The sequence below is a fragment of the Haemaphysalis longicornis genome, unplaced genomic scaffold (genome assembly GCF_048455015.1).
Source record: "Haemaphysalis longicornis isolate Haplotype H1 unplaced genomic scaffold, Haemaphysalis longicornis Haplotype H1 scaffold_12, whole genome shotgun sequence".
Lineage (NCBI taxonomy): Eukaryota > Metazoa > Arthropoda > Arachnida > Ixodida > Ixodidae > Haemaphysalis > Haemaphysalis longicornis.
This window is the reverse complement of record NW_027526225.1, coordinates 23,342,668-23,362,667: the sequence shown is the minus strand read 5'-3', so window position 1 is coordinate 23,362,667 and position 20,000 is coordinate 23,342,668. Positions and strand designations below refer to the sequence as shown.

The 20,000-nt window shown below is 48.5% G+C and overlaps 1 protein-coding gene and 3 non-coding genes across 4 annotated transcripts in view; 1 reads left to right on the top strand and 3 right to left on the bottom strand.

The window, feature by feature from the left end:
• The window catches only part of LOC144162492 (uncharacterized), a 269,103-nt gene that overhangs the window by 22,096 nt on the left and 227,007 nt on the right, over positions 1 to 20,000 (top strand). The window lies entirely within an intron of this gene.
• Positions 1,111 to 1,183, bottom strand: Trnat-ggu (transfer RNA threonine (anticodon GGU)). The gene has a single exon. It is a non-coding gene; the product is annotated as a tRNA-Thr (tRNA).
• Trnat-ggu (transfer RNA threonine (anticodon GGU)) lies at positions 1,575 to 1,647 on the bottom strand. Its single transcript has one exon. It is a non-coding gene; the product is annotated as a tRNA-Thr (tRNA).
• Positions 2,038 to 2,110, bottom strand: Trnat-ggu (transfer RNA threonine (anticodon GGU)). The gene has a single exon. It is a non-coding gene; the product is annotated as a tRNA-Thr (tRNA).

The window sequence follows — 20,000 nt, the reverse complement described above, 5'->3', positions numbered from 1 at the left end:
CTCTTTTTCGAGGGGCGCGCAATTCAAACGTGCAGATATAGACAGGCGGGGATGATGTAAGATTGAGTGAACTAATGAGAAAGAAGAAAGGGGGAGGGGGGGGGGCACCTGACAAAACAAAAATCGGCCCTCGGGCCTTCTACCTTGTTCGCGCGTTGGCACAAGAAAAGGAAGATTGCACTCTATATAGATGGGGGAGCCCCGAATGTACAAAACAGCGAGCGATCGCTCCCCGGAGGCGTGGAGTGTGGAAAATGAGCAAAAAGCGCCACTTTTCGGGCCGAGAGCTGCTGATAGACTGGTTAGGTCGGGTTTTTGCGTACATTGCCGCGCCTCATCTGGCACTATCGCCGCGAGGGAAGCGTCCGCAAGCTCCGTTCAGTGACGCTGATTGAATCATTAGGGCTGCTTCGGTCGCTTCGGTCGCTTTGACCAGGTGTTGATGCCTTAGAGATCTGAATCGCCCATAATGCTACGCCTCTTTGAGGTCAGTGGAGTGCTGTAAGTTGGCTCCACGAATTTGGTCCTAACTGTTGTGGTCGTTTAGTTGAACGGAAAGATGGAGCGAGAAATTCAAAAAATAACCGTGTCACGCCCGTCGTGGGGCGGTACTGCCAGGTAGCGCACACATTCAAAAACAAATGTGTTAGTAGAGGTCCTGTCACAGTGGCCTATTTCTCGGTCGGGATACTGGTTGGCGTTAACACTTCGTCCCAGAAGGTGTTTGTGATCGGGGGTATAATGAAACGAACAGGCAACGTGAAAAGATGCGATTGGTAAGGCTGCCGATGCTATGCTACGAAATTATTTTTCTCCCCCCAGGGATGCAAAAAATATCTGCACGTCGCATTCCCTCCACTCTTCTCTTTCCCCATCTCCCCTACGGATTTTCTAGGCGAGTCTCTCGGAGGTTTGGGCGGCTGTTTGTATATCATATATATATATATATATATAGCGAATCAGAAAATGGGAAATGAGGGGCTCCGTGAAATAAGACAGAAAATAAGGGTTGGCAGTCAAGAAAACCTCGGAAAGCAAAGGGGAGGTTGTGGTGGGTCATAGAAAGAGATGAACAATTTTTTGAGTCGAAAAGAAAGTGGTGAAAAAATGCCCGCCGGGTGGGATCCGAACCCACGACCTCCAGAATACCGGTCTGGTGCGATAACCACTACGCTACCGGCGGGGCTGTTTCCCCAGCACTTTCTCGGGTATTTATGTTAAGTAATTTTTGTTTCCTGCACTTGGGGGTGGTAGCCAGCGCCACTCGGACTACTCGGGGTGAAGGGGACCTTCTTTTTAACCCCCGGGCCGTGACTCGAGTGTCTACGACATGTCGAGAGTGGTCGACCAGCGTTGAACCCTCTTAAGCTCCCTTTGGCACCAAGACTGCCAGAACAGAGGCCCTCGCTAAGCATGTAGCGAATCAGAAAATGGGAAATGAGGGGCTCCGTGAAATAAGACAGAAAATAAGGGTTGGCAGTCAAGAAAACCTCGGAAAGCAAAGGGGAGGTTGTGGTGGGTCATAGAAAGAGATGAACAATTTTTTGAGTCGAAAAGAAAGTGGTGAAAAAATGCCCGCCGGGTGGGATCCGAACCCACGACCTCCAGAATACCGGTCTGGTGCGATAACCACTACGCTACCGGCGGGGCTGTTTCCCCAGCACTTTCTCGGGTATTTATGTTAAGTAATTTTTGTTTCCTGCACTTGGGGGTGGTAGCCAGCGCCACTCGGACTACTCGGGGTGAAGGGGACCTTCTTTTTAACCCCCGGGCCGTGACTCGAGTGTCTACGACATGTCGAGAGTGGTCGACCAGCGTTGAACCCTCTTAAGCTCCCTTTGGCACCAAGACTGCCAGAACAGAGGCCCTCGCTAAGCATGTAGCGAATCAGAAAATGGGAAATGAGGGGCTCCGTGAAATAAGACAGAAAATAAGGGTTGGCAGTCAAGAAAACCTCGGAAAGCAAAGGGGAGGTTGTGGTGGGTCATAGAAAGAGATGAACAATTTTTTGAGTCGAAAAGAAAGTGGTGCAAAATGCCCGCCGGGTGGGATCCGAACCCACGACCTCCAGAATACCGGTCTGGTGCGATAACCACTACGCTACCGGCGGGGCTGTTTCCCCAGCACTTTCTCGGGTATTTATGTTAAGTAATTTTTGTTTCCTGCACTTGGGGGTCTATGACCCACCACAACCTCCCCTTTGCTTTCCGAGGTTTTCTTGACTGCCAACCCTTATTTTCTGTCTATATATATATATATATATATATATATATATATATATATATATATATATATATATATATATCGAACCAACAGTCAAGGTCTCCAAGGACGGCAAAGGGTGGTTGTTGGTGTCTTTGTGTGTGTGTGTGTTTTTTTTTAGAAAATATGAATATTGGATTTGTCAGGAATGGAAGAAAAAATAATGAAAGACATTCGGCGAGCCTAAAAGATGCGTGAGCGTCTCATCACTCTCCCTCGCGAACTAGATGCGCGCGTCTTGACTTGAGCTGAGCGCAAGGACGTGGGTTCGACTCCCGGCCGCAGCGGTCGCTTTTCTGATGGAGGCGAAAAGCAAAAACGCCCGTGTGTTCGAGATTTCGGCGCACGTTAAAGATCCCTAGATGGTCAAAATTAATCTAAAGCCCTCCACTACGGCGCGCCTCATCGCCTGTGTAGCGTCGGCGCGTTAAACGCTACAATCAATCAATCAATCAATCAATCAATCAATCAATCTTGGTTTGATTATGAGGTGTCACGCGCCGACGCTACACAGCCGATGACGCGCGCTGAAGCTGAGGGCTCCGGATTAATTTCCACCGCCTGGGGATCATTAACTTACTGTTGTTGGCCTTTGCCGGGGTCCCACATATAATTATGTTTGAAACAAAAGCCGTAAGTTTGGTGGAAAAGTGTTCAGGTGCCTTTACAAATAGCCATGGTTGGGGGGGGGGGTTCTTGTTGTTTTTACATTATGAGGTGTTAGTAATGGGCAGAGAAGGATTGTTAGCTCCTCGTGGTTGTCTACTGGTAACTCCGTCGTCTACGTTGAAGTCGCTACTGCCACTGAGTGGGACAGACAGACAGACAGGCATCGGAAACAGCGTTCACGTTTCGCGGTACACAACAATTTGCTTCGGCATCACCAACTCCGTCCCGTTGCCTCCGCTTTCCGCCAAAAAAAAAGAACCGGCGTCTTGTTTCGAGGCGGCGGCAGTGGCTTTCAACCGCGTCTCAGGGGACAGCGGAAACAATATGGTGGCCGTGAGGCGGGGCCTGCCGACACGCAAGTGACGTCACTCAGCGCCGCGACGAATCGGTGCTGTCAATGGCGGCGGCCCGCAGAACCCGATGCCAGGACGAAAAGGCGCGTAACGCGACTCACGCTTTTGCACACGGTTCCCGCGATGTGCTTGCCCAGTTCGAAACGAGGGGAGACGAAAAAAGGGGGGAGTGTGAGGAAATTCTGTCGAATCGTGAACAATTGACGCTACGGGGAGAGGGCGCTGGTGGCGTAATGTGGCGGGGACAACGATACGCGACGCGTTCTTCCTGTGCTTCATGCCCTAGTGGCAGCCACGCGAGAAACTACTGGGAGCATCGGTTTCAACTCGGACGCAAGGTGCGTGCCTGTATACATGCGAGTATTCCCCATGCCTTCAGGCAGTGAAACTAGCCTGCAGGTTGGCTTGCGCAGCTTGGTCCCTTATCTTATGGCGCTATAAGAGAGGTAGAGCTCCCAACTCAAATTTTAAAAGCAAGACCTACACCCGGCTGGACTGTAAAGTTTGTTGTAGTGGGGGGCTGTCTTCCGATTATATTGCAGCTAACTTCCGATTTTTTAGCCCTTGCCAGAAGCAGGAGTTGGTTTTTAATTGAAAACGATGCCATTGTTGCTAAGCATATATGCAAAAGTTCAAGGAAGCTTGCAATCACGCGCAAGACTTGAATGGTGGAGCTGTTCGGTGAGCATTGCCGGGCAAATAGTTAAGTTTCAGTATCATTGTTTATCTGCATAGTTGCGGTGCTTCCATTCGCCGTCGTATGCATCGAAGAGGTCGCCGTCGTCTTCGCGGCGTGTGGTCGATGCGAAGTCGTCCCCAGCATTGTAGCCTTCCATCAGCTCAATTGACGAAGCTTGCACCAAGTCGCGCAGGGCTTAAACCATAGCGAAGCTGCGGGATTTTTTATACGCGAGCACTGAAGGACACCTCACCACGCAAATGTGTACAAGTTTGGAACTGTTTATTTACATGTTCCGTGATTGCTTTGCACTGTGCTAGTAGTAGTCATCGTCATATAGATATCGTCGTGTTCCTCATGCCAGGCATTACATGCGCGACAGCGCTTGACGACAGTGCTCAAGATTTTTTTTTTTTTTTTTTTGCTAAAGCCACTGCGTCAGCCGACGACTTGGAGGTCGCCGCGAAGCACGCGGCCCCGAGCGCTCGGAATTTTCTGATTGATTTGATTGATTGTAGGGTTTAACGCGCCGACGCAACGTGCGATGAGGCGTGCCGTATAGTGGGCTTTGAGTTGAAGTGGACTTCGGCTTCGGGCTGCGGTAATTTAAGCAGGTGAAGACCACCAGCTACGCTGTTTCCTCAGTCGTCGAATCTAAAATTGCCAAGGCGGGCGAATTCATTTTTGGCGACACTTCGGGCGTGCTCCTTACGTTCCAAGAAAAATCCGTCATAAACGGCACGCCTCGTTGAAATTAGTCCATTTGCTCGCAAACCAACCAAAGTTTTAGGGGCGAAGAACCTTAAGGTCGAGGCTTGTCCGTCCGGCGTCCGTGCTCACGGCACAGCACCGTGTAAATCGAAACATCTGCGAACAAAAGGTTCACAAAAGGTTAACAAGAACAAAGTAAAAGGTTCACAAAAGTTAGAGAGAGGAGAGAGAAAGAGAGAGATAGTGCTCCTAGAGAGCTGTGCTGCGCTTGCGCGAGGAGCATTGGATTGGATTGAAATGGATTGGATTGGGTTAAATTGAATTGTATTGGTCTGGATTCGATTGGATTGGGTTGGAAATCGTTTTAGCCGCAATTAGCAACTCTAACGGGTGATTTAGGGTAAGAACGATCCCCAGTGCTTCGCCCGTTTGTGATGATTCACATCGGGGGGATGCGTGAATCCCCCCCCCCCCCCCCCCCCCCCTTACACACACACACACTTTGAATGTCGGTCGCCTGACAGATAAGACGGCATCGCTGACGTCGTGGATTGCGAATGTAGCACATGTAAACTAAAATAAGGAAATCGGATGGGTGCAAAGGCATACAGGAGAAGGAAAAGCTGCCCCTAATTTCTGTATATAGAGATCAGGTTTGCTGCGATTACAGGCCAAAGTAAGAGATAGACAATCTCGTACGCGTGAGTTCAGCGGTCGTTAGATTGCTGCTAGTATACGTATATGGCGAGTCTCAGAGCCATTCGCAGTTCACTAAACTCGACATTCCGCGAAACACGGGCTGGGAGTATAATTTGGCCCACGTTTATGTTTCCCTTCAAGGCAAACAAAAAAAATGCACAAAACGGAAGCGGCTTGCACCCATTTTTCTTTCGTTCTTTCTTTTTTAACCGCCGTCGTTTTCACGGCGTGTGTGTGTGTGTTCCCCTTACGTATCTCAGCATCTTAATGCGCATTTATTTCGAGTGGCATAATTAGAGGCCCGCAAAACGCGCTCACTGCACCTTGTCCCGTGTCCCCCTCCGCTTCAACTCGGCGTTTGCTCTTTGCTTAAGTTCGTTTTCACCTCTCGGGTTGTGCACAACGAGCGTGGCGCGATTTCGTTCATTTTTTTTTCTTTCTGTTTCGTTCACATTGCTCGTGCTGCTGACGGCATTTCTTTCAAGACTGGAAACCGCCCCCCGCGGCTAACCACTTTAATTGGGCGCGGCGCGACTTGTGTATACGTTGCAGCGCCCACCGCGTCGACAGAAAACGTTTCCCAAGACTTCGCGTATACGCATACTTGCGTGGCGTACCTTTTTGCGCTTTTTCTCTATTTTCTTGGGCGCGTACGTATCCTTACAGCGCTTATCTTTTTTTTTTTTTTAACCAGAAGGCGGTTTCTGTTTCGACCCCCACCCAAGTCCTGGCTTGTCACCCGAATGCATTAATTATTCGCTTCGCTGTGTTTGTTTTTTATTTACCTCTTTTTCTGTGGTGAAAGTGTTCACTGCAGAGTGTCACGTGGACCCACTTCCTCCTTATTTGGTAATTTGTGGTATGTTTTTTTTTGTTAATTTGAGGATATATCTTCGCCTTTAATTGGCGCATGTACGCGCGCACGCGTTCGCTGGTTGGCTCACTCACTCACTCACTCACTCACTCACTCACTCACTCACTCACTCACTCACTCACTCACTCACTCACTCACTCACTCACTCACTCACTCACTCACTCACTCACTCTCGCAGACAGAGCGACTGATGGACGCATGGTTGGATGGAATGATGGACAGACGGATGGACGGACAGATGGATGGATTAACGATGTACACAGACAGACAGACAGACAGACAGACAGACAGACAGACAGACAGACGTGTACTTCTACGCGGGCACAGGTTTTCGCCGCCGCCTGCAGAATGCGTGCGAGATGACGACAATTTTCTTGAACGTATAATTTCACCGCTCTCTCCCCCTCCCATCGCCTCCTCCATCTCGCTCTCGCTCTCCTAACGTCTCGCTCGTAGGCGTCATTTCTCGCCTACGCGTCCCTCTTCCCCGTACTCCGCGATTGCGTCAAACCGCGGCGGAGTTTCGTCGCGTCTTCGCAAAAGTGCGCGCGCGTCTTTCACCACGGTGCCTCAAGCGCCGTGAAACTTTTGAAACGCAAAAAAACATTTTTTTAAAAAGGGGAAAAAATAAACGCGCCTGCCCCGGCAGGCGGGCGAGGGTGGCTTAAGTAGAACCGCGCATTGATGCGGGCTCTGAACGAACGCACAAACGGGGCCAAAAAACAGAAAGATGAAATAACACAGAGTCCCTTCCCGCGTTCGTTATACGATCCCGAGGCACTACGAAAAGTGCTACTATATATTACAGGCTCGCCTGGGCCCGTTCTTGCAGAGGCGTGCGGAATGCTCAATGAAAAAGCTAAAAGATACACATTAAGACGGTCGCCGGGCGCTGTGCCGAAAACTGCGCGGGAATTCTAACGGGGACAGGACCACACCCGGGGCGCTTCCCGAAGGCGATCGTAGGGGGGGAGTGAGCGTCGCGACGGGCGGCAGCGTGGTAGACACCGCGGCAGGCCGGCTAGCTTGTTAAAACAGAGCGGGTGAAAGCAGAAAATAGACGGGCGGGAAACTAAACGGGCCGCTTCGTTCTTTCTTTCCTTTTTCCGCGGATGCTAATTGTTTTACGCGCGGCCTTATATGCCTATGCTTGGAAGGCGAAATGAACGCGGTCCCTTATCAAAGTTCCGCCTGTCGGCGAGTATGGGGCGGCGCTGGGGGTACAAGGCGAGGTCTTATTTCGAGGAGAAGAAGGAATATTCAGGTTTGAATTCCTGTTTCGAAGGAACTGGTGAGAAAACGGAGTACTGTCCGGCGAGTGACGGGTCTGCTCTTCGACACTTCCCCAGCTTCCCTGCCCGTGCGGAAGTCTGGAGTGAATGACACATCCCTAATGAGTAAATGGATCATGATTCTGATCCCCTAAAATGGAGGACAGCGTCAATGTGCTCTGTTGCCTGCTCATCCACCTCTAGAGCTGTACCACAATAGTGTTATAGCCAGAGTGTGTGAAAACAATAGCCCTCTTGTCTTTCATGAGTAGTCGTAGGAGCGAGTAGTACCGCAGTCATTATAATGACATCGGTTTAGGGTATCATCGGGATGATTACGATGATGATGGCAATACCGTGACGTAGGAACAGACAAATTTCCGCTCAGAACCCAGGCCTATAGACCGTATCCTACGATGATACAAATTATCGATCTTTGTAAGTTCAGCAGTAAATTGTCACACATATAACGTGGCCTCGAAAAACAACCGTCCTTCCCGTTTGACGACTCGACGACTGGAAGGTATATCAGGCTGCAAGAAAAACACTTGAGGGAAGAGGACATAGGGAGGCGACGGGGGAAGCTGCAGGTCATCGCCGAGGAAAGCTTTGTCCCGCTAGAAATCGCCGTTAACGTTTATCACAGTGACGGTTATGGAGCTTTCTTAGGCGCACACGATCGCGGAAAGCTTTCCTCGCCGAATCGAAGGCACGTGTTTAGTAGCGCGGTTTTGTGGCGTCCTACCTCTCGGAGCACGGACGGAATAAAAGAAAATTCAGTTTGGCTCGGGAAATGATACTAGTTAACCATTCGCTGTTAATCTCGTCAGCAGGTGCTCTTCTTCCGAGCATGGCGTCTGATGTATCTTTCTAGAGCTTAACGATTGCGGAGTCGGCGCTATGGCGAGGAAGGCTCAGTCGTCGGGCACTAACAGAGGCGGAAACGCGTTTGTACTGGAGATTAACGCGGCGAAATATATCAGGGCACCGCTGGAAGAAAGCGGCGTTACCGGGAAATCGGCAAGGAAAAAAAGAAGAGTGTAGGGGAAAGCTCGCAACACCGAGGCACCCCTAGACACAGACGTACTATACTACGCAGCGCTATAGAGCGCTTGGGCGAGGAACACGGCTCACGCTAGACTGCAACCGCGGATGTACACTAATTTGCATAAGTAGCTCCCGCCAAGTTTCTGCTTTCCTTTTTTTTTCTTTCATTTGCATTTTTTTCTCTCTTTTCGCAACACAGAAAAGCGGCGCGCATTCATTTCGCGGATGCATGAAGAGACTCGCATCACCGCGACGACGCCGAAAGCACAGGCTCATTCGGATGCTTGTTTGATTTATTTCGTCGTATTTTCGCTAGATTTCTTGTTTACTGCGCCAGATTATTATTCGTCTGCGAAGGGGGAGCGTCGGGTTTTCCTTACTTTATTGTTCGTTTCTTATCTCGCCTTCTTTTTTTTTCTTCCTTTCCCGCAGTCATGACTTTTAATGACTGGCGTTTTTAATGAATCGCTTCGCTGAAGTTGCGTCGTCGTCGCTGGCTGGCCTTGGGAGCCTGGTTCGGTTCTTTTTTCTTTCGTTATAATTTTTTGACGGGGCGTCGTTTTTTTTTTTCTCCTTTTTTCAGCCGTTACGGAGCTTCGCTGTTGCAACTGATGTCTAGAAAGAGAACGTAGAAGTGTTAGAGAACCCGCGTCATTGAGGAGGCCTTCTGAAGATCCGCTGAACAGTTCGAGGCCTTGGAGAATGCCATCGCCGTAAGGAAATCACGTCTTAGAATATTTTAAAACGCAATACGCACGTCTGAGTTACCCGTTTAATACGGGGCTCAGGTAGCACGACTAGATTATCAATCAATCAATCAATCAATCAATCAATCAATCAATCAATCAATCAATCAATCAATCAATCAATCAATCAATCAATCAAGCAAGCAAGCAAGCAAGCAAGCAAGCAAGCAAGCTGTTTTTTTCACAAGCACAAGCACGGTTCCTGCGCACGGAGAAAGCAGCGAGAGTGTATAAGAACAACCGCCGCGGTGGCTCAGTGGCTAAGGCGTTGCTCTGCTGAGCGCGAGGACGCGGGTTCGATTTCCGGCCGCGGCGGCTGCTTGGCTGATGGAGGCGAAAAGCAAAAACGCCCGTGTGTGCGAGATTTCGGCGCACGTTAAAGATCTCCAGGTGGCCAAATTTGATTGATTGAAGGGTTTAACGCGCCGACGCAACGCAGGCGATGAGGCGCGCCGTAGTGGAGGGCTCCGGATTAATTCTGACCACCTGGGGATCTTTAACGTGCGCCGAAATCTCGTAACACACGGGCGTTTTTGCTTTTCGCTTCCATCAGAAAAGCGGCCGCCGCGGCCGGAAATCGAACCCGCGACCTCGTGCTCAGCAGCGCAACGCCTTAGCCACTGAGACACCGCGGCGGGTAGGTGGCCAAATTAATACGGAGCGCTCCACTACGGCGCGCCTAATCGCCTGCGTTGCGTCGGCGCGTTAAACCCTACAATCAATCAATCAATCAATCAATCAATCAATCAATCAATCAATCAATCAATCAATCAATCAATCAATCAATCAATCAATCAATCAATCAATCAATCAATCAATCAATCAATCAATAAGAACAGTGCACAAAGTAACATGCTAGAGGTAGGGCTGGCATGTGCGGTCAGATAGAATTCGTTATACCAGGATTCCGCCTAACTGCGTATGTCGCGTTTCCCTCACTGCCCTTAACGTGGGGATTTTCTTTTTCAGCGTGACTTACAAGCTTAATTCATGTACTAATCTCAATCTCAATGTACTAACCTCTCTCAATCAAATAAGCCTTCTGTCCAAGAGCGACGCTTGATTCACCTGTTTCGACGTCACGGACACCACATAGTTTTGAAAGACGTCTCAAGGCTTTCAAGCGACCCCTTTCAATGTCGCGAGGCGGAGAAAAGTACTGTGCCGTACCATCTAAACGTGATTTCTATCTGATAAAATATGAACGTGCTACAGCGGACGCCGGAACTTAGGGGGACTCTGTAACACTTCGGATAAACGCTTTCACTCTTTCCTTCGCGTCGGGAAGCATTGTCAAAGCTATAATTATCAACAGCACGGAGCGGCACTGCGCGATTTGTTCGCTGCAGCAGATAGGCCTTCCGATTCTGCTTTGCTTTTGTGGCTTTCTTTACATCGAATGCGTCGATTGCGGCAACTGAAAGGAAACGGCCAATAGCCGCTCCGTTGCTGTAATGACGTAATTCGAGCGCTCAAAGAACACCAAGACTCGGGAAAGACAGAAAAATCTTTTGAACGGGTTTCCAAGTCAGCCAGTCAATCAATCAATCAATCAATCAATCAATCAATCAATCAATCAATCAATCAATCAATCAATCAATCAATCAATCAATCAATCAATCAATCAATCAATCAATCAATCAATCAATCAATCAATCAATCAATCAATCAATCAATCAATCAATCAATCAATCAATCAATCAATCAATCAATCAATCAATCAATCAATCAATCAATCAATCAATCAATCAATCAATCAATCAATCAAGCAAGCAAGCAAGCAACTGCTGGATTGATCTTATGGGCATAGAGCAGTAATTTTTCGCTGGGGTACTTTGTAACCCCCTATTCTTAGTACTGCACGTGTTGGTTGACTGCGTCATAAAAGCGTTTAAGATTTACAAAAAAAGAAGTTGAAAAAGGTGTTGCAGGGTCCCTTTAAATCTATCGAAATTTAAATAGAGATAGAGAAAGAGATAAACCAGGAAAAGAATATTTCAGTGTGGCGGCAGGAGCTACTGCCGATCCCCGTAGGGCCGCAAGGCGCCCGGGGTGCCAGTGGTCAATTAACCGAGTTCGAAAAAGCCAAGCCCAGCAGCGACTCCAATTCCCCTTTATGAGCGAGAGAGGAAGCCTGGGCTGATATGCATTGCGCGGCGCCGCAATGTGCGCTGGGTGTGACCCACTTGAAGACTTTCGGGCCGTGAAAAATAGACCGCGTGTGTGGACGTCGAGGAAGGTGGCTTTCTTCTTTTTATATATACGGAAGAAGGAGGCGGGAGGGCAGTACATAAAGAGAACGAAATCAACCCTGGGCAGGTGAGGCAAATTAACTCTGGACAGCGGTTTCCTCTCCATATCGCCAATCAAATCTCCTCAGGCGACGCATGAACTCACCAGTAAAACGTCATTTGTTGTTGGGCGTTGAATTAATTGGCAGGAGGCGTCTGAAACGTTCGATTTAGAGAAAAAAAGTACCCCTTGCGGCGATTCGTTTGACGGGGGTTTCATGCATGCTACTCCGCTTTCGTGACAACGTCCTATATTATACACGCGTTCGTGTGAATGCTACGTAACGTGTCTCTAGCACGAAGCGACAGAATATCAGCGCGACATCGCAATGCGGATAGTTGTGGTTCTTTATTTTTCTTCTCTCTCAACAGCGCTAGATGTAGAGGTGTAGAGGATAAACTCCTCGAGATCATTGAAGAGATTTCGATCTGGACTAGATGCCAATCGCCACATTTAAAAGAGAGCCACATAGATAAGGCTGCAAGCACAGTTTGGGAAAATTTGAGCTTAAAACGGCGCAAAGAAGGGGATTACTTCGTCTGTCGATTGATGAGCAGATCAAAAACATTCGTACTGGAAGGGTAGAAGACTGAGTGCGGAGGAACGAATGGAGACGCCGGGGGGCAGATTGTAAGCGGGTGCAATAACGCGATAAGATGGTACGGCCTAAACGAGGACGGTCTGGGTTGGGGACGGCTCGAATAAGGTTCGCAGAGAATGTCGTGTACAGCAGCGACTGTGCAGCGCTGCTGATTTAAAGACGATAGCGTTTTTGGGCTAGGCAAACGCAAAACTTTTGGACCGTCAGTCTGTCGTTTAAGAAAAAGGTTTATTTGACAATACACGCAAAACCTCACTCCTAAAAATAGGTCCGCCTGTCAGTAAAAACAAATTGAATTTTAGGGGATTTGACGCGCGGAAGATACCGCTGAGCTATGAGACGCGCTGTAGTGGAGGGCTCTGGATTAATTTTGACAACCTGGGGCCGAAACCTGGACGCACGAGTGTTTTATCCATTCGCCTTCATCTGAAAAGCGGCCACCGCGCCCGGGATCGAACTCGCGTCCGTCCATTGGACTCAGCAGCACAACGCCTTGGCCACTGCGCCATTGCGGCGGGTGGGTCTCAAAGGAATTTTAACTTGAATTCGTTACGCACATACACAGTGCAGGTGTATGTACGTGCGCGTATGTACCCGTGATTCTGGGCTCCACCCTGGTACACTGGTAAACACCAGATACAACTTGGTACTTGAAGAACAAACCCTGGGGAGTGTCTCATTCTACATGCCTGTGACTAGACAAGAATATCAAAGAACATGACCTGTTTATCGCATTTAAATAAATTTGATAACAGACGTTACAAGTTTTCTCCGGAGTAACATTAAACAAGGCGGGCGTGTTGCTTCGTCTCGGATCCTTGTATACGCACGATTCAGGTGCGGCGTAGGAGTGGCAAAACCTTCCGGCCTGACCGACAAAACCGTCTGACCGCTGACCTCAAGCGGCGTGCCGCCCTAATTGTGGCAACAAAAACGCCGTGGCTGCATCGAATCGGGCCGGCTCGATAAAACGGCCGCCCCGCATATATGCCCGATGGGGCGGTGCCTTGTTATTGAACGGAATATTGAATATTAAGACGCGCACAGGCTCGGCCACGGAGGGCCCTCGCAACGCGTTTGATATTCAGGCTCGTGCTTGGCCCAGGTCCGGTCTGCTCGTTATCTCTTTAAAGCACCATTGGGTCACGCCTCCTTTCATGCAGGTTCAATTGTACTTACGCACGTTGTTCTTTACGAGCCGAGCTTGGAAAAAATGTGTACGGAGAGTTCTTAATATTTTGAACTCAGCTTCGGTACTCAACGAGGGAACTTGCCTGTGCGTTGAAAACGTTTCATGTGCCACGCTTCTGCCGCATCCGCAATAAAAATCGCCAAGGTCTTCGCATTTTGTGGTACGACCGCATATGATGATGATGATGATGATGATTGCTATTGGTTTGCTTTTTGTAGCGGGGTGATGACGTGTCATCTTACCAAGAAGGACCAATATAACCTATGTTTTATTCTCTTGGCTTAATACTAGCGCTGCTTAGGGCAGACACAAAAAAAACTCATTAGGCGCGAAATACTTTTTTTTTTTCCTGTTTCAGGTGGTAACTGTCCTAGGCAATATCCCTCTCTACTTTCCGTCCATCAGCATTTTAATCTTCTCTTCGTTGCCTCCACAGCCTTGAAGCTAACTTCCTCTGTGCTACCCTTAAATCCTAGGGCTTCTGGAAGCCGAATGTTTCTAGGGCTTCTGGAACCCTCGCATTGTAACACTATGTGTCGCATAGTTTCTGTTTCTTTTCCAGAAAATACGTCTTGCCAGCAGCGCATTTTTGTTGAGTAGTGAAGCCAACTCTAAAGGGGCATTGTGTGCAACGCTCGATGCGGAAATGGGGTCTAACGGAGGTTTTTAAAATAGGCTCTTCGGCCTTCGTACTTTGATGTAGGACTGGTTATATTACCCACGAGAATATGTATTCTCAACAATGCACTTGGGTATTGTACTGAAGCCAACTTTAAAGGGGCTTGGTGTATACTGTTTCATGGGAATACATGGGTTTTATAAATGTATTTATTAAAGGCCTCAGGACCTTTATACATTAATATCAAACTGCTTATATTGCCTCTAAAAATGTCTTACCCATAATTATTTTGTGTACAGTAGTGAAGCCAACTTTAAGGGAGCTCGGTGTATAGAAGAGCGGCTTGCGCAATTGTTTGACTATTTCCGCGTGGGAGTTTCTGCAGTCCTTTTAGCATTTCCTTAATGATGACACTGCTTGGCTCAGCGCCAAATTAGGAAGTTTAATAGTTCCGACCCTTATTTTCTGAAGACAACATCTTTTGGGGCCGTGACGAAGGAGTTGAGCGAATTATCATGTGCTTGCTCTTTTCAAATGAAAGGAGGATGCGTATTGTCTTCGAGGTCCCCTCAAGTTGTACGCTAACAGTCAGGTCTAGCGAGGTTCGCGTTGCTTTGCGCTGAACTTTTCATTGCGAACGCAAGGGCCGCAAATGAGAACAACACTGGCAGTCCGAGAGAGAGAGAGAGAGAGAGAGAGAGAGAGAGAGAGAGAGAGAGAGAGAGAGAGAGAGAGAGAGAGAGAGAGAGAGAGAGAGAGAGAGAGAGAGAGAGAGAGAGAGAGAATGATCATTTAAAAGCCTGGCGATGTCAGCTGAGCAACGCTGTCTAGCTTGCTACGTCCGATGGATGTGGTGACGATAATGGTGATGACGATGTGCGGGACGAAGTGATCGCTTCATACGAACCAAACGCACACGCTATTTACCTGGAGCGGCAGCCGATGCTGCCTGTCACGCCCGAAAATTCCCGGCCAGGGCTTGCCGATGCGGCGCCCGTTTGAGTAATGTGCGCACGGGTGCATATTTCGGCCCTGGAAATATGTCTGCATAGCGCACAAGGGGGCCAATTTTAACGCCGTGTATACGCGCTCGTTTACGCCGCGCCCCGCACCTTCTAAGGCGCACGGAACAAACAGGAATAAATCAAGAAGACAAACGGGCGTTCAAAAACGGTGTATAAGGCGTCGCCAAGGCGGCAGCACCTCGGCGATCAAGGCCGGCGGGCTGTTTCCGACCCGCAATTTTATCGCCAAGCCAATGCATTGTCTGCGGCTATAGTTGTTCCTGCCGACCCTTGCGGTTTGCTGAACACGTGCTCGTTGGAATTTCTTTCATTTTTTATCACCCCTCCCTCTTTTCATCTCTGATCTTGAGCTTTTGGCACGCGTTCTAAACTCGTTTCTTTTTTTTTTTTTCTTTTACCCGAACCGACCGTGCGTTGCTTTCAGTCTAGCGTATCAAACGTGCACCCACTCTGTATTTCAGTCGTTTTTTTTTTTTGTTCTCCTTCCTCGCGAGGCTTCCGTTCGCAAATCGGTCCCCGCCCCCTGCTTCCTCGACGGTTATCAGGAATTAGACGGCAGGCATACGGCGTCCGAATGAGTGCCAGTTACCCCGGCACGCCTTGTATGTATTAAGCCTAATTGCCTCGCGCGCATTCATTACGCTATACGTCTCCCGCAACGCCGAGTATATCTATCTATAATTTCTTTTTGCGTTTTTCGGTACGAATATGGCGTCTCGTATACTTTTGCGCTACTATTTGTCCTCGATATATCTGCTGGTAGACGGGATAATATTTTGATAGAGTTAACCCTCGCGATTTCGTGACGGGCTGTCCACCACTATATTAGTGTACGAGTTAAGAACGGCAATAGCTCATGTAGTGTGCCACTCCGCCGAAGCGACGGACCCGGATGTCAACGAGCGCGCGCTTTTTGAAAGAAGATTGCTATGAATGCATGTGCTTTTCTCTAGCGTAGTTTGTTCGTCGTCGCTGAAGTAATTTATTAGCAGATTAAGTCGGAAAAATTGCGGAAACGACTCGCGTCACGTTCAAGATACCCGCAGTAACGCACTCTTTGCGCCGCGCGGAGGGAGAGCCGGCAGCGGTGACAAGGCGCTGGGGCAGCTTCCGTTTTCGCACTTATATTTCACCCGAGTATAGTCTCGTTGGAAGCTTAAAAGGGAAGGATGGAATACGATGATGACGATGATGATCATGATCATGATCACATTAGCTAGCATTTATACGAGGTCGATGCTCACGCTTCCGTGGCTACCTGCTCGCTGCTACCACTGGTCATGCTGGGGGTTTGGAAGGGAATCATTTATGGTGATGATACTTATTATGGTGTCTGTGTGGTGATGGTGGCGTCTGATATTGTAGCGTTGTTCCGGAGGTCGAGAGAAGGAGGAGTAGGAGGAAAACCATTTCGCTTGCCCCGAATTGGCTCAAACCGTCGCCCCCTTCACAACATAGCCAGACATCATCGTGGATGACTTTGCATATAAAGGTATACTTTGGAGAGCGCAGGCCGGTTTTGTAACGCTTCAAGCGTTGGCGGGCTGTTCATGAAACACTCGAAATACTTGATGTTTGCGGTGTGTGTCCGTCGAGCACGATCCCGAGCCCCCCCTTGCAAGGGATAGCATTTGTAGGGGAGCGGGGAGAAAAGCCGCTGGTCCTTACCGGTGAAAAAAAAAAAAAAAGAGTCCCCGTTTTCTTCCAGGGCTACCTAAACTCATTCGATTCTAAGGAAATTGGACCTGCGCACAATCCTGGATTGGCCAGGCCGCTTAGTTACGTCCCGTCATTTCCGTACACCCTTAAAAAAAGGTTGTGGTACTTACTAACAGAATAGTTACCACTTACTTGTCCCAGTATAAACTAGGTACTTGGTACCTTTACTAACTGGTCGTGCATAACCCAGTAAAAAGCTACGGGTGACAATGTGGGTCTGCTGAGCGCGCAGCACGACATACACATTCAGCACGCAGACAGCGCACAAATAAATTGAGCAAGAAAACCAACGATGACAAGAGAATTTATTATAAAACCACATATCAGCACACAGCGACTAGAGGTAACAGCGCTGCCTGAAAAAAAAATCTAATCAGTTTCCAAGTACTCCGGGCAGCCTACACTTTGCACAACAATTATCTATGGTTGTGAAACAATTAAGCTACTCTGAAATCAATGCACAAAAAGTTCACATGTGTTCAAAGGAAGAGTTCAGAAACTCGTTGAAAGTCAGTACGGCACAATAGTGATGCTCAGGACGTTATTCCTGACCGAGGTGCACGAGGAGAGCGAGTACAACTTAGTTGATTTAGACATAAATCTGCTCTTCTTGCTTTTGTCGCCAGCAGCGGAAAGTTCTCTGATAGAGTCGGTGGACTCGTCACAAAAATCAAACATTTCAGCGATAACTTTAGAATTAGGCATTTTAATGTGAGCATGTGTCAGCATGTGGATTTGCAAAAACTTTTTGATCGGAATATGGAGTGGGAAAAGTGCTGTTGTTATTATGTTGAACAGATCGCGGAATTTCTTACTATCAGTGAATGTAAGTGTTTAACAACCAGCAGTTACTAAGTGGGCAGTCTAGACTAGTAACGGTTTCACACTTAGTAGCAGGAACCTACGTACCGTTCTGAAGGGTAGTAAAGTTCGCAAAGAGTTAGTAAATACAGCCGTTACTACGAGCTTTTTTGTTATGAGTGTATGCTAAAAACGAGTATTGGTAGACACGGCGTAGCGCGAAGCGGTTACAGACGTTTATCCACCGCATACATTAATTGATTTCCGATTACCGAAAGGGCTGTGTACGGGTGCGAGTACCTCGTAGAGGAGGTAATCGTGCGCATAAAATATTCGTATGGTTAAAGTGCTTTGGTAGTGAAACTGTCGTTACAGGGTCCAGTAATATTGACCACGCTGACTCGAAGCGCTGCGGCAATTCGTAGTTCTATTATACCTCGAGGAAGGCTAACCAATGTCCTTGTACTGTTGCCTCCGTCGGTTCTTTCCTGCGCACGGCACAACTATCGCGTCGCGTCTCTCGGCGCCAAGGAGGACCTCTCATCCGCCTCTAGTCCTGTGCATCCTACCCTGGCTTCATTCCAAATGCTACATTGTTCTTTCTTGGAGTACGAGCTTCTGTCGGACGAGCGATCGGAGAGCCACGCACTGAGAGGGCTGCGACGAAAACCGTTTTTAAAGCGAAAGCTTTCTTACTGGGACCGATGGCGTTCTCTCGAAAAAATAATTCGTTTCCTCATAGACCGGTTGGTCGACCGAAAAGCCCCGAGAAGACCTTTGGACACACGGCGCGTGCGTGAACCCTGTCTTTGATTGCGCCAAAACGGTTACTGAAAAATCGCGAAAAGGGAACGGTAATTCTAGATAAGACAGTACACGCATCGATCTTGAAGGAGGAGTACAATAGTATACGTTTATTTCTCAAACCGCACGTTGGTGGACATTTAGATCGTTCGTAGATGCCTTTACTTTGTGTGGGAAAAATCGTCTCGTGTGTTCGTTCTTCGTTTGCGATTTGGGTCTTTGAAGGTTTTACGATCTATTGGACGCACTTGCAGCGCAGATTGGATGGAATTTTAGCTTTCGCGCTTCCCTAGACTTTTTTTAGCAAGAGCTGGTAAAGTTTTTAAACTGTTTTTATCTGCCACCGGTGCCTGCAGCAAGCCATGAACTGTATACAAAGACAGGCACGGCTCGTCTTGAACCTGGGTCATCCCACTCGCAGTCAGTGCTGGGAAAATAGCACCTAAGTCCGTGATAGCACCCGAAAAATAGCAACTGAACCATTGCTCAAAGCTTCACCACTATTTTCATTCCATTCCGGCCGATGTCACTATATTGCGGAACGGTTCCACTTTCCCAATAACACCCCCGTCAACACTGGCTCTACTATACATGCAACATAGGGTATCACTTTATTTGTACGTATCTCTGAAAAATTATTCTTGGGCTGACGTTTAAGCTTAAATTTTGTACCTTACAGTCGTGCAGTCTCTGAAAGAGGTAATTTTCAGTGCTTAAAGCCGACAACACTCCAAAACGTCGTCTAGTGGCGGCCTTGTGGAATAAGGAGAGGCCATATTTTATTTTATTTTGTTTATTTATCGGCTCCAATCACTGCTCATACTACAACTACCACAAAAATGTCGAGGGCGCAGCGAACATGCGCATCAAGGTCGTTTGCCCCCGCCATTGGATCAATCACCGCTCGCGGCGCAAGCGCCTTTACTTTTTTTTTTTTTTTCGCGGCGACAAATAAACGACAGATGAAGGGATACAGAAATCTCCGCGTTCGGATCTGGTTGAACCGAAGATAACACCGCCTTTTTTGCTATTGTTTACACGACCCCTTGCACCTTTTTGTGTCTTTCTTTTAAATTGCGAAGCCTTCGCGCCACCACGCATGTGCGGCAGCGGATGTGGCGCCCAGTTCCCTGGTGCCGATAAAGGCTGGGCGCTATTACCCGCGAAATTAAAGTGCAGGAAGTCCTTCGGCTATACGCACCCGCGGTCCCTGAACAACAACCACCGCTTGTTAACACTCCGCCAACATCGCGCGTGTCTCTGGTGCGAGAGTTTTTTTAATGTGCAGGCGACGACGATAGCATCGATTCGAGGTCGCCATTATCATCCGGCCCTCGTCGATGCCCATTGTATACTCGCGGGCACACTCAGGCCGATTGTGGGCCCTACAGAGGAGATGGTCGCGTCGAGTGAGGTCACGTGGTTGGATTGTTCCCTCCTCAACAAGGTCCGAAGTGCGGACGGATCAGGATGCTAATCTTCCTCGGGAGCAGGATGAAACGTCACTTCCCCTCGTTCCGCCAAAGGACGCTTTTATAAAAGCTTGGTCCATGCTGAACTTCAAACATGGCGCAGCGCGTACAGGAAAACTGTCTTGTACTTTCTTCTGTGGCAGCGGCCTTATGAAGACTGTGTA